The sequence below is a fragment of the Heliangelus exortis genome, chromosome 10, assembly GCF_036169615.1.
Source record: "Heliangelus exortis chromosome 10, bHelExo1.hap1, whole genome shotgun sequence".
NCBI classification, from domain to species: Eukaryota; Metazoa; Chordata; class Aves; order Apodiformes; family Trochilidae; genus Heliangelus; species Heliangelus exortis.
Genome location: NC_092431.1, coordinates 14,726,237 through 14,739,282, shown reverse-complemented (window position 1 = coordinate 14,739,282; position 13,046 = coordinate 14,726,237). Strand labels below are relative to the sequence as shown.

The 13,046-nt window shown below is 39.0% G+C and overlaps 1 protein-coding gene across 2 annotated transcripts in view; it reads right to left on the bottom strand.

The window, feature by feature from the left end:
* Positions 1-12,356, bottom strand: part of IQCM (IQ motif containing M) — a 143,854-nt gene extending 131,498 nt beyond the window's left edge. For both annotated transcript variants that reach the window (XM_071753692.1, XM_071753693.1), the window contains exon 1: positions 12,108-12,356. The gene's annotated coding sequence lies outside the window, so the exon portion shown is untranslated. The remainder of the gene's footprint in view (positions 1-12,107) is intronic.
* Positions 12,357-13,046: the final 690 nt, after the last annotated feature.

The following is a 13,046-nucleotide window of genomic DNA, read 5'->3' as shown; positions in this document are numbered from 1 at the left end:
TAATGCTTGTGACAAAAAGATGAAGAGTGAGCAGATTCTTTACAATCTCTAAGGCATTTGTTTTATTCACCTTTAAGAGATGACCTTCTTTACAGTCTGTTCTTTCTGTGAAATACACCGGCCTAAAAAAGTTTTCTTTTCCTTATGTTAGCTCATTCCATGGAAATAATCACATCTCTACATGGCATTGATGTGAACTAAAGTGGGTTAGATAGCAACAGAAAGTCTAGGCAAAAGCAGATCAATACCTACATAAATACTAAATACTGAGTAATACACAGTAAATCATAGTAATGCATAATAATAGTAATACACGATAAATGCTAAGGAATATAATTGTCCCAATTTACAGCTACCCTGAAAGGTATGTATAGACCATATATATCAAATAAGTTAACAAGGAAGACTGTATCCCTCCTCATAGGTTAAAATATACAATATCTTCAAGGAGCTAAGTCCCAGAAATTGAGTTAGGCCCTTGCACTATTAAGAAGTTGCTACCTTTCACCACCATAACAATATTATTGTAGGAATATTATAAAATATGGGGTGCTGTCTCACCCCTTCAGCTAAAATGATGAAAACCTAACTGAAGGAAATTGAAAGGTGTTTTGAATTATTTGATGTAAAGACCCTTGAACTAGCTTGCTAATAAGATACTCATTAATTGACACGAATTAAGCAAGGGTAGGGAACAGCATGCAATGAAACTCCCAGTTTTCATTATACTTTTTTCAATTCCCTGTCCAAAATAATTTGTTTAGAGCTAATAAAACCACACAGCCCCAGTCAGCCTCAATTCTTGTTTTCTAGAGCTATTGGTAGCAGCCATGAGATTCAGGTGTGCAGTTACATAAATATGAGTTTTTGTCTTTAGGTAAAGTTTTGTAAACTTGAAAGGCCTGCACCTTGGGAGGAGTTAGAACCTCTAACAGGAGCTTTCAGACAAATTTGGCTGAAATGAATCAGCTCTGTCCAGCACAATATTAGACTCCACAGTTACATGTCTAACCAAGAATTTGTACATCATGAATTAATACATAGTTTTAAACATGCAGGTTTGGATATCGAGGCCTCTGTCTGCAGTTTTAATTCTAATGTTTTGCTTAGGTTTGGATGCTCAGACTCTGAATAGCTTGCCAACCTTTGTACTAGCATGGTCTGAACCCCCAGAAGTGGTGTCCACAAATTAGCCAAAATCAGAAGAGTTTTCCCCTTTAATATGATGTTTACAAAGAAGCCTTTGCAAATAAGCTTGTAAAAAGAAATTAAATTCAAAGCTTTATAATATTGGTTGGTTTTGGGGTTTGTTTTTCATTTATGTGCCATTTCTATGCCAAACAAAAGCCTGGCTTTCTTTAAACAAAAGGGGAATTAGTGATTGCACTCTGTCCTAAGAAAAAGCGAAGTATTTTCTGAGTAGAATTTGAAGGCAGAAAGGGTGAAATCAGTGAAGTGCACTTACCACAAGCAGTGCAATTTCTGCTCACAGCCATGGAGTTTGGCAAGGTATTGGTATGCCATGAATTCCCCTTTGAAAACCTGACCATGCCAATTACTGTTCCACTCCTCTTTTCAGGTTTGCTGTTTACTGGCTGCAAAACTTCCTCTGCTAGGAAAAGCTTAGTGATTCATGGCACTGAGCTCTCTAGTTTGTCCTATCTGGTGCAAAACAGCTGAGAAAAGCAGGACTGAGAGTGTTGGGTTTGTCTATCTCAAGTACTCAGAATCATGAGTCCCAGTGCAGTGACCTAAGCTTTAGGGAACAACCAGAGGGATCATCTTATTCGCCTTCTGATCTTGGAGACTTAAGTAGCATTTTCAGATTTTACTCTGCAAAACCAGAAGAGCTTGAAACGTAGCTTTCAGGAAATAAATAAAGAAAATACAAAGTTAAATCTGGAACTTATTTTGCTCTAATGCAAGCACAAAACATCTAAAGGCTTACAAAATGTCAGGACCTGGCTGCTATGTTAACCTGCTCAGCTTCAGGCAGCACACATTCTAAACGAGGAGAAACAGCAGCCTGGGCATTGCATCCCTCCTGTGTCTCTGTGAAACAGTGAAGTGGCAGTAAAACAAAAGCTGCTGGCAGCTAGCAATAGGGAACAGCTCAAATGGCCAGTGTGGGACAAAAAGAGAAATAGAAGAAAGGAAATAATTAGCTACAGAAGTCCCCAAAACAAAACAGAAAAAAAAAATCCTAATATTTGTTCCTAATAACATATCTGGATTTGGCAAAGTCTGGAAAACTATATAATAACTCAGGAAGACCTAGAAGTCCAGAATATGAGCTGAATACTAACTCAGATCCCCAGTTCTGATGACCCACGGTAGGAAAAGCTCAACTCTTGGTAACATAACAGTAATTCTTGCTTCTGACGCCAAAATGTAGAAAAGGTTGGTGACTATTTTAAATTTCTTAAGCATCTTTTTTGCTCCAGCTGGCCACAAGAGAAAAACTCATGTGGTCCAAGATGAAAATGCACTCAGAGATGCTTTGCTTCCAACCAGAGCTACCTTAGTTGGACAAACTTGCTACCACTGAGCAATCAAACTGTTAAATTAGTCACTATACCAATTTCACTGGCATAAGACTGCTCCTTTGCTTTTTGTGCTTTTATCCAGACGTTCCATCCATTCAATCCCCCAGTTTTTACTTGACAGAACTGCTGATTTTGAAAAAAAAAAAAAAAAAAGAAAAAAAATTGAAAAGGAAAGTGGGAGATACACAGAAGCAGACACCTGGTTAGCAGAGCCATCACCATCAAGCAGGTGTATAGTGAAGCTGTTCAGCAATGGCCTGGGTGACAGCACCTGTTGACAATTTCAATGTTAGCCATTATTCCAGCAGTTTAATATGATGGCATCCAGACAGCCTAGTCATCCAGGAAAAAAAAAATAATATTAATTCAAGAGAAAGGGAAGTCAAAAGGCAACTCCACAGAAAAGGAAACCAAACCAACATCTGGAACAGAGATACACACACAGGGAGAGCTTGTTGACCTGGCAGTTAGAAATGAAATACATAAATACAAGAATGCTTGTAAATAAATGCATTGGAACAATGAAACACACTTAAAAACACACTCCCTTAGAATAGGTTTCAGACCTTTACGAGAGGCCAACCATTTTCTGGAGTATTACAAGACCTGAGCCATTTCTGTATGAGACCCTAGCACTCTACAGATTGCTTTGATCCCCAGCTTCACAGCAACATGGGCAAGGCAGGTGCCAGAGGAAATGATCCCACCTCTCTTTAAAGGGGACAATAACATGCACCAGTGGGATAAGAATTCACAAGAAAACAACTGCACATCATGTTGAACTGAAGAAGAAAATAGAGTTGCTGTTAAACTAACACAAAGTGTTAAACTACCATGATTCATTACTCCACAATAAAACGATGGCAAGAGGTAAGGATGCCATGCTTAAGAAACTAAATTGACCAGGACAAACATACCTTCCTCTTCACCCTTTCAGTCAAAAAAAGAATTGAAATCACAAAGCAGCTCAGAGTTAAAATACTCCACTGTAAGCCATCTAAGTGTTCCCAAAACCAGTCATGATTACAAGCCAGTTCTGCAGAAAAAAATAACCAGATTGTGCCATATAAAACCTTATTTCTATACCATGGTACAACTAAGGTTATTTATTATACCAAAGCAACTACAACTCTGACGTTCTAAAGAGATATTACCACTAAATCTATAACCAAGACCAAGTCCTTTTGCTGTCTCCAGCACACAATGCAATACACATTGACTACCAGACAAGTAGCCCATTACAAAGAGGCATTGTCCATGGCTTATAGCACATAGTAAGTACTTAACATGACACAAGATATTGCTCTGATAAGATTAAAAACACAGTATCAGAAGGAAATCCATACAAATCTAATTATGCACCAAAAGTTGCAGCATGGAAAGCCAGCTGAGCCATTTGGACTGGAGCTTTGAAATGACAATTAATTTTAAACATACAACACCACTGGTGGACTTAACTCCTACAGGAATTTAATTTTAAAATTTTACTACTACATTCTGATTAGACTAGAGCACCGAGGCCAACACGCTTTAGTATTGCTTTTAATTTAATAGAGATGTTTAATAAAAACCCAGCTTATGTTAGTGGAAAGAGGGAAAGCAAGTTTAAGACCTCAGTGAAAAAATACCAGGAATGGATTCATCCCTCATACTGACATAACCACAAAACTCCAGTGCCCTCTCCAGATTGCCACAATCACCTAGTTGGGACCATTATTAACATGAAGGACCTGACACATAAAATGCCACTAACTCCCAGTAACAGGATACAGGAATTTCAATTCTCCAGCACGACCATGACCTCACATGAGTAATATCTGGATGACAAGATAAAAGCAATGCAGGATACAGATCGTTAAATAAACTTTTAAAGAGGCAGACTACCTCTGTATGTGTTCATCTCTTCAGCTGCTACTGGAGTAAACCAGACAAAGAGAACAACAATGTAAACCAAGGCAGTGTAGGGATGATAAGAAAAATTTATTTGGATACTCTCCCCCTTCCTACCAGCAACACAGAATTGGGTAGCAGATACAAAGGAAAACAAATACTCATCTTGCCAAAAGGCAGACTTGTTAAGTTTTCATCCTCAAATGCTATCAAGTCAAACTTATTAAAGTTTCCATTGATGAGATGACTGAGCACTAAAATTCCAACAGGACACATGGAAGGAATCCAGTTCTTTGTTCTACATGGTAAGCTTCAAGACCTGCAAGATATATTTATCTAGATACACATTTATATACATAAAACCTGGAGATAAGATATGTATCTTGATGATAAGAAAAAATGTGAAAACATGGAAGTCTCACGAGAGGATGCCAAAATTCAAGGAGAAAATGGAAACAGCAAGAGAAAATATGGAGTCCTCTGCAAAGGCTGATAACTCAGAGTGCAGTGCTGAAGGAGGTTTCAAACAGAAAAAAAATCAGTAAAGCTGATGGATTATATGTAAAAAATCTTACCATGGTATTCTTAAATTTTAAGAACGCTTTTTTTAGGAAGACTATTAAACCCAGGAATAACTGAAACAGGAACAAACAACAAACATGCTACAAGTATGAACAAAATCTGACTTTGTTCCTTTTACAGCACTCTGAAGATATGCAGAAAGAGAAAAGAATTAAGTATATATATATTTTTTACCAAACAGACTTTATTTAAAACATTGGAGTGCCTCTGTCATTTTACTTTCTGTTCCTCTTGCCTATCACCCTATTATCACTTATTATCACAGAATTGTATATGTAAAATATAGTTAAGATATTTTAATGAGATCCTAGCAATAGGAAATTTACTCAAGCAATATAAAGAGTCAAAATAAAGGCATCAGAGTTATCAGAAAATAGGTAAGAAGCTGAAAAACTAGCTGTCACATAGACATGAAGTCTAATTCTCCTTCTAATTACACTATTGTGAACCTGTGATGTTGCAAGAATGAAACTGGTGAAGAATGTATCCTGAAACCTGTGATACCAAGACTGAAATGTTGCAGGGAGGGAAAACAGAACAAAAGTGAAAATAAGAGAGGAACTCTGATTATTTGGCTTTTGGCAGGAAGCAGGAAAGCAAAATGGGAAAAAAGGGGGTGGGGAAGGATGAAAAAAAGACTTTTCTCCAAGAAATATTGTGAATAAGAGAAAAATTGGGACTGTTCACCTTAGGTGTTAGTCATAAGCCAAAGAAAGGAGGAGAGAAAAGAGCAGCATATATTTCTACACTATCCAAGGTCACACATTTCTATACACCCTAGGACAGGCATCAGAAGTGGGCCCAAGCTCACCCAGCAAGGGGAGACCTTAGAGCAGCCATTCAGTACCTGAAGGGGACCCGCAGGAAAGCTAGAGGGATTTTTGCAAGGACAAGGAGGGTGGCTTTAAACTGAAAGTAAATTTAGGTTAGACATTAGGAAGAAATTCTGTAGTGAAAGGGTCGTGAGCCACTGGCACAGGCTGCCCAGGAAAGCTGTGAATGCCCCACCCTGGCAGTGTCTCAGGTCAGGCTGGATGGGGCTCTGAGCAACCCAGTCCAGGGAAAGGTGCCCATGCATGGGGGTTGGAACTGGGTGATCTTTAAGGGTCCTTCCAACCCAAACCCATGCTATTATTCCATGAAATAAAGCAGGCAGATCAAAAATATTCATGAAAATTTCATTTTGCATTCATTTTGTAATGCCTTGAATTTAAACTCTCCACACTCTTTTGCCTAGAAAACCACAAAATAGTGACTTTTCAGGTGAACTTTTGCAGACAAGCTTTCATTCATATCCTTCCTTCTCTGAATCTTGTAAACAGGGACAATACAAAATGTATGGCCTGAACCTTGAAAACGGGAAACTAGAGTGGTGATGCAGTGAGAAGGGCAGGCTCTGTCACCATGCCATGGCTCCTCTTCATAAGGCAAAAGAGCCATGGCTCACAGATAAACAAGTATTTCTTTTCCTAGCTTATACTAGCATAAAACAAAACAAAACAAAAAAGCAGCAGGAAGAGCACAGGACAGATACCATTAAGCCACCTTATAAAACCAGCCAATTATTGCATAGCTTTGCAAACAGGGGGACCAAACCCATAAACTTGAATGTATTTGTTTCTGCAAGCTGGGGAAGACAATTGTGCTGCTTGGCTTCCGTATATGTATTTCTTGTAAATTGCCACAGATATATGGATCCTGCATTTTTAAAATTAATCTGCCACATGTTTGATTTCATTGACTCAAGCAGCCTTTTGAAGCCATGTATTTTCATGTCACTAAGAGGAGCTTGATAGGAGTAACACAATGGTAGTGTCTGGGTTACCTGTCTGCAAATTCTGGAAATTAAGGTATTGTCTATTTATTACAGCTGCTCCTAATTCAGGAGTTTCTTTCAGAGCAATAGAAGTTAAATTACTGTTTGTTTCTTTTAAGAGAAAAGTTATGCTCTGCATACATATGCCCTTAATCTAGACTCACCAACCATCTACTTCAGTCATAAATGTCGAGGCTTTGCTGTTTCAAAGTCTGTTTACCACAGACATGGGACTTTTATAAACATATTCACCATGAATAAACTGAATTTGGTGAAAATGCTACATGCACGTGATGTTTAGATGGCCACCTCAGAAAATCCTGCCTCACTTACCAATAATACACTGTTAAACTCTGTGATTTGCTCATCCAGACAGACATGCTAAGGTTCCTTTTGCCTTCAATTACTGTATTGCCATTAACTTGCTGCAATACTATTTTATCCCAAGTAAAAAGCCATTTATTTGCTTTATTTCGTCTTTTCTACTGTTTTCTTCGTCAATGCTGCCACCTTCTGATAGCCTGACGTTTCACCAAGCATCTCAAGTCCAGTGTTCAGGTGACAACTTCATGATTGCAGCCACCAGGGATTTCAGCCTCAGGAGCCCTCCTCCCCCTCCCCAGTCCCATCCACTCCAGTGGGATTTTTAGCTGTGGAAAGAAGGGGACTTGCAGGATACAAATTTGTATCACAGCAAACGTTTATGAGGCCAAGCCTGGAAGATGCCAGAGCAAACATTTGTTCATTAATCTGGCTCTAAACCTCTGACACTTCCACGTCACTGAAGCCACTGAGAACTTTTGGAAGTTGCTGGACTCTACACTGTCTGTCATTTTCCCTCCCTCCTGGAGCACTTACCATGCAAAGTCCTTGCTTTTCTTTTAGTTCTTGTTTACTGTTTCTCTGCCATAAGTTTCCCAGTCTAAGTTCCTGAGTTTTTTGAAAGTAGTGTTGAGCCTTTTCAGTGTAGTCAAGGGTTCATCTATCCTATCAGTCAAGGTCACCTAGGAAAAAAAACAGTTCATATAGAATCACAGAATGGTTTGGCTTGGAAGGGACCTTAAAGATCATCTAGCTCTAACCCCCATTCTGGGGCAGGGACACCTCCCACCAGACCAGGTTGCTTCCATATAAATAGAATTATTCCCTCCATGGATATTAAATACTGCCCTACCACCTTGAACTGCACTCTCCTCACTAGGAAAGCTGCCAATTTAATATGCTCTCATATCCTTGAAGATTTTCAGCAGAACTCACTTCATTTAAAAAATTCATAGGCATTGACACCAGTTGGGGGAAAAAAAATCCAAATTAAAAGAAAAAAAGGTAACAATTAAATAGAACTCCAGGAATCTAGATCCATGGAGTTTTTATCCTGCTGAACGTAATACAGTGTTTGTATGGTAAGTAGAACAGCAGTAAATGATTAAAAAAAAAAAAAAAAAAAAAAAAAGCTAGATTTTTTTGGATCCATATTAAAAGACACACCTCCATCCAAAGCATGAAAACAAACTTCCCAGCCAATGATCTGTCACAGCATTTGCTGCAGGCTCCCACAAGCAAGTGCAAGAACAGACCAAGCACAAATTTCAAGCTTAGCAGAGAGAGAGCACAGACAAAGACATCCAAGAAACTCTAATATGATCTTACTCTAAATTCTTTCACCATAATAAGAAGCTATACATACCTGTCTTATATCACACTTAAATGCCCCAGCCCCTCGCCTACAGAAATAGCAGCAGTCATTCTCTCTTTTCACTCAGGGTCCTAATGAATATTTAAAGCAAAGTGGAACTGCTCTTATCTGACTCCAGAACTGAAATATTTTATGCTGCAGTCTCTCACAGCCCAGGTAAATAGCACAGGGTGCCCATGTGTCTCCTTATGTTCAGAGTAGGCATCAATGGCTATTGGTCTCCAAGTCAAAAAAGCAGAGGAACTCTCACTTTAAGAATGGTGGCAAAATTCAAGTAAAAAATGCCCAGTGTCAGCAGAGTTTGGCGTTTCTAGGCATAGCCACAAGTACAGACACACCTGCCATGGGGACTTTGTTGACAGAAATCTAGGCAGCCCAGGGATTAGACAGCTTATTCTGGTACCCAGATTTTGGACTAAGGTACACAAATTCACAGTAGCAAAACTAATGTGTCCATCATACATAAGAGTGCCACAGAGTTTCGAGATGCCATTTGCAGATCCAGAAGCAGCATAGCTCAGCTCTTCCTGATTGCACTGCACCAAAGCAAGAACTTCTGAAAGGAAACCCTTTTAGTTTAGTTCTTTCAATTTGGTTTTGTTTTATTGTTGAGGATATGTTTATAAGGAGCTCAACACTATAATATGATGCACATGCCTTTAGGCTTGCATATGCAGCTATAATGCTCAATATGAGAGTCTGCAACTTGTTGAACATCTGCTACTCTGATGAATTATTTCTACAAGCCAATGGAACAGTGCACTCCCCTGGCTTTTAAGTGCTTTACAAGATCTCTAGGAAAAGAGGTTTCTTTCACAGCTGATGATTCATCAGAGCCAAAAATGCAGAGTTGCATGTTATTTAAAAAATTCCAAAGTTTAGCAAGTGTGAAATACCATATAAGCTTTTAATACCACACACTGGAAGTGGTCTGTAACACAGAAATCACCTTAGTTGAGTACTTTGCAATACTCACTGCTTATTTCTACAGGAAGTCTTCTGGAAGAGAACAACTCCACATGAATGGCCTATCCATCATTCCAGCAGGCTCAACATATTGAGAAATTAAAAATAAAACACTGATAGATTTTTAGGCCATTTTAAGACACAGTCCGAGTCCAAACCTGTGTTTGTTGCATAACCAAAATTTCTCTGCTAAAGAATGTAGGAGGAGAGTCAACTGCTAGAAATATTTACATTGTAGTAAATTTCCAACATTAGTAATATTCCTTTTGGAAATTAACAACAATCCTTTTTTTAAAGAGATGCTTCCACAGAAGTTTTTTGTACTGTCTGCAGAACAGCCAAAAGTATAATTTAACGCTGATAACATAATTAATTATAATTTAAATTACTGCCCAAATTCATTAGTCCACTCATTTTAAAGTTATATACAAAGGATGGAGTCCACTCTTGAGTAAAGCCATTCCCTTTAAGTAGGTTCTGAGAAATAAGATGAAATACTCCCAAAAACAAGAAGGTATTATGTTACTTGAACAGAACAGAAAAGAAAGGAGACAAGAGACAAGGAGAAGGATAAGGGGGGGAAGGGAGAGGAGAGAGGGAAAAGGGAAAGAAAAGAGGGAGAGAGAGGAGAGAGAATATTTCCAGACCCAAAGGAAAAATAAAAGCAAATGTATGATCTTATGGCATCAGGAACTTGTTAAAAAAAAAAAAAAAAAAAAAAAAAAAAAAGCATGTACAGGATGTTCATTGAATGCCATGGCATACAAAAACTTGATCCACAGATGTCAGTGACTACTGAATTAGGTCTAGAATATGTCAAGTGAAGGAAAGCCAAAAGCTGCAACTCTTCAGAACAATCTCCTTGAATTTCTTTAGCAAAAGATTTTTAATGTTATGTTAGTATTTGACACTTTCACTTGCATTATATTTCGAGGATATATGCTTTCAGTTATCAAATATAATAAGCATAACTGAAGTGCACAGTAGTGCAGTAAAATAGTGATCTGTAATGTAAATTGGAATAAACTCACTGAAAATGAATAGATTTAAAATATACTTTTTTTTTTTTTTTTTGAGTCCTCTAAGTTGGGGTTTTTTGAAGACACTCTTCTCCACATTTCTTCTTCTGCAAGTAAAAAATAGCAGTTTCCAAAAGATCTTTGTGAGAATTATAGCTGACAGAAATAACTTTAGCAGAGGGATGAATAAATCTGACATCTAGGGAGTGAACCTAAATATTGTTGCTTGAGAAAAGGAGCTAAGGTTCTCCAAGCCTTAGGCATTTATCTTTTCATAACTAATCACATACAGAGAGAAAAAAGATTGTGCAGAAATTGGACTTAATGTGTGAAAAAAATGGTGGTCAATTAAGAAAACTGAGGAAAGAACCTAAAAGCTAGAGGTAGCAAGGAGTTTAAAATCCATATTGTACCAGCACAATGGTGATACCAACTCTTGGACATGGATTGCAAGCTCTCCCTCCTGCTGGTCATTGGCATCTCACAGAAAGGAAACCCACCAGGGTATTTATGTGAGTAACTGCTCCTTGCTACAAGGCAGCACTAAAAAGAGGTTACCTTGAAAAGCCTTCTGTACTGGGAAATGTATTCATACCTAGCTCTTTATGCTCCATTTCCCTTCCAGCAAGATATTTTGTGAGATCTCTCTTTAAAAATGCTGTATGGAACCAAAAAGGAAGTTGCACAACCTGTTGCTGAGATGTCAGAAAAGTCTGCACATGTAAGTGAAAATGTTAATACAAAAAAGGTGAAGTATTTGAAGCAATTCTAATCTATGTAATATAGGTACCACTAGCAAGCAGAGCACACACCAAGAGCCAGAATCTCTTCTCTAGGAAAACTCACACCGATGAAGTTGTGTATTTACCTGAACAAAGCAAAGCCATCACTAATAAGCCTGTCTGCTTTACACTCACCCACACGACCATTTGTGTCTCTGACCTGAGCTACTGGAAGAATTTAGCAACGTAAACTTGCCATGTGGCTGGAAAAGAACTACAGAGAAAATCTGAGCTGAGCTGTCAACTGAATGTCCCTCACCTGTAAACCAACTCAAATCAGCACTCCTACAGGAAGCAATCTGTCAAATACTACACTCAGGTCTGTTTCCTCTGTTTAAAAATGGACCTGTGAAGGCCTCCTCGTGCTCACACAAGGCAACCTTTCAGTCTATTTCAGTGACCTTTGTGATTATGAAGAAGAAGCCTACAGATGTGCAGATGATGTAGTGTCTTCTACCTAAAACTGTGGGTACCAAAGCATCAGCCACACAGAATCAGCAGAAGTAACCCAGATGCATCATATGCCCCTGTTAGCTCAACAGAATTGCCATTTATTGAAATTAGTATCACATTCACTTCCTACAGGGTATAATAAGAAACTCCTTCTAAAGGGCAAATGGAGAATAAAAAAATACAGTGGAAGATGAACATGGAAATCTGAGCAAGAAGAAGTGAGTGGAAGGAAAGGAAGTAAAGAATTGTATAAACCATTTTCTCAAAATGTTTCTGAATCTGCCAGTGTAGAGGAACTGCACTACCACTGGGTGTATAAGCGAGGGGGGAGGCAGGAAAAAAAACCAACAAACCAACCACGCCAAAACCGGGTCCTTCAATGAGCCTCCTGTTACTTTGTTGCCTTTGCCTCCCTTCTCAGCCCTTCTGTTGTGTCGGCTTTTGCGGTATCCAAGTAACAATCTCTGATCTCATTCTTGGATGGCTTTTTCCTCAACGAAAGCTATTTGTTCTTTCCCAACCTTACGCTGCTCCCCAAATCGGTTGTTTCAGCTGTTTGCTAAACCTCTGGGAAAGGGAAAGCGATGGTCCTGGTTTCCAGGCAACCGCAGCTTCTGCCGGGAGCGGCTGTGACGAGGTGAGGTCCCCGGAGGTAACCCGACAGCACCCGAACCTGGCAGGCTGTACTTAGCGCTCTGGTTTGCTCTGGTAGCAGTTTTAGAATGACATCAGTTAAAACTAACTTTCTGCAGCCTGATTTCGAAGCAAAATTTACAGCGGCAACAGGAAAAAGAGCACTGAATTGTAGGGTTATTAGATTAACCAGAATTGCACAAAATTTATTTAAATAAAACTTAAATACTTAAGTATTTAAATAAAACCTCATCTTTCAGCATGAGGGCTGATTGCTTTAGGCATCACAAATAATAATTTTTTTCTTCTTCTTCTTTTTTTTTTAAAGCCAGGTGCCACATTTGGTTTGATGAAGCCTCACTGATAAGGCTGGACAGGCTGCAGGTTGCTCAGATGGGGAACTCACTCATGATGGGTCCCCTCTCACCAGAATCACAGAGTTACTGAGGCTGGAAAAGACCTCTGGGATCATCAGGTCCAGCCTATGACCTAACCCCACCACACTGGCCAGACCGTGGCACTGAGTGCCACATCAGCCTTTCCTTAAACACCTCCAGGGGCAGTGACTCCACCAACTCCCTGGGCAGTCCATCCCAATGCCTCATCACCCTTTCCGTGAGGAAGTAATTCCTGATGTCCAACCCCTAAACCTCCCCAGCCTAA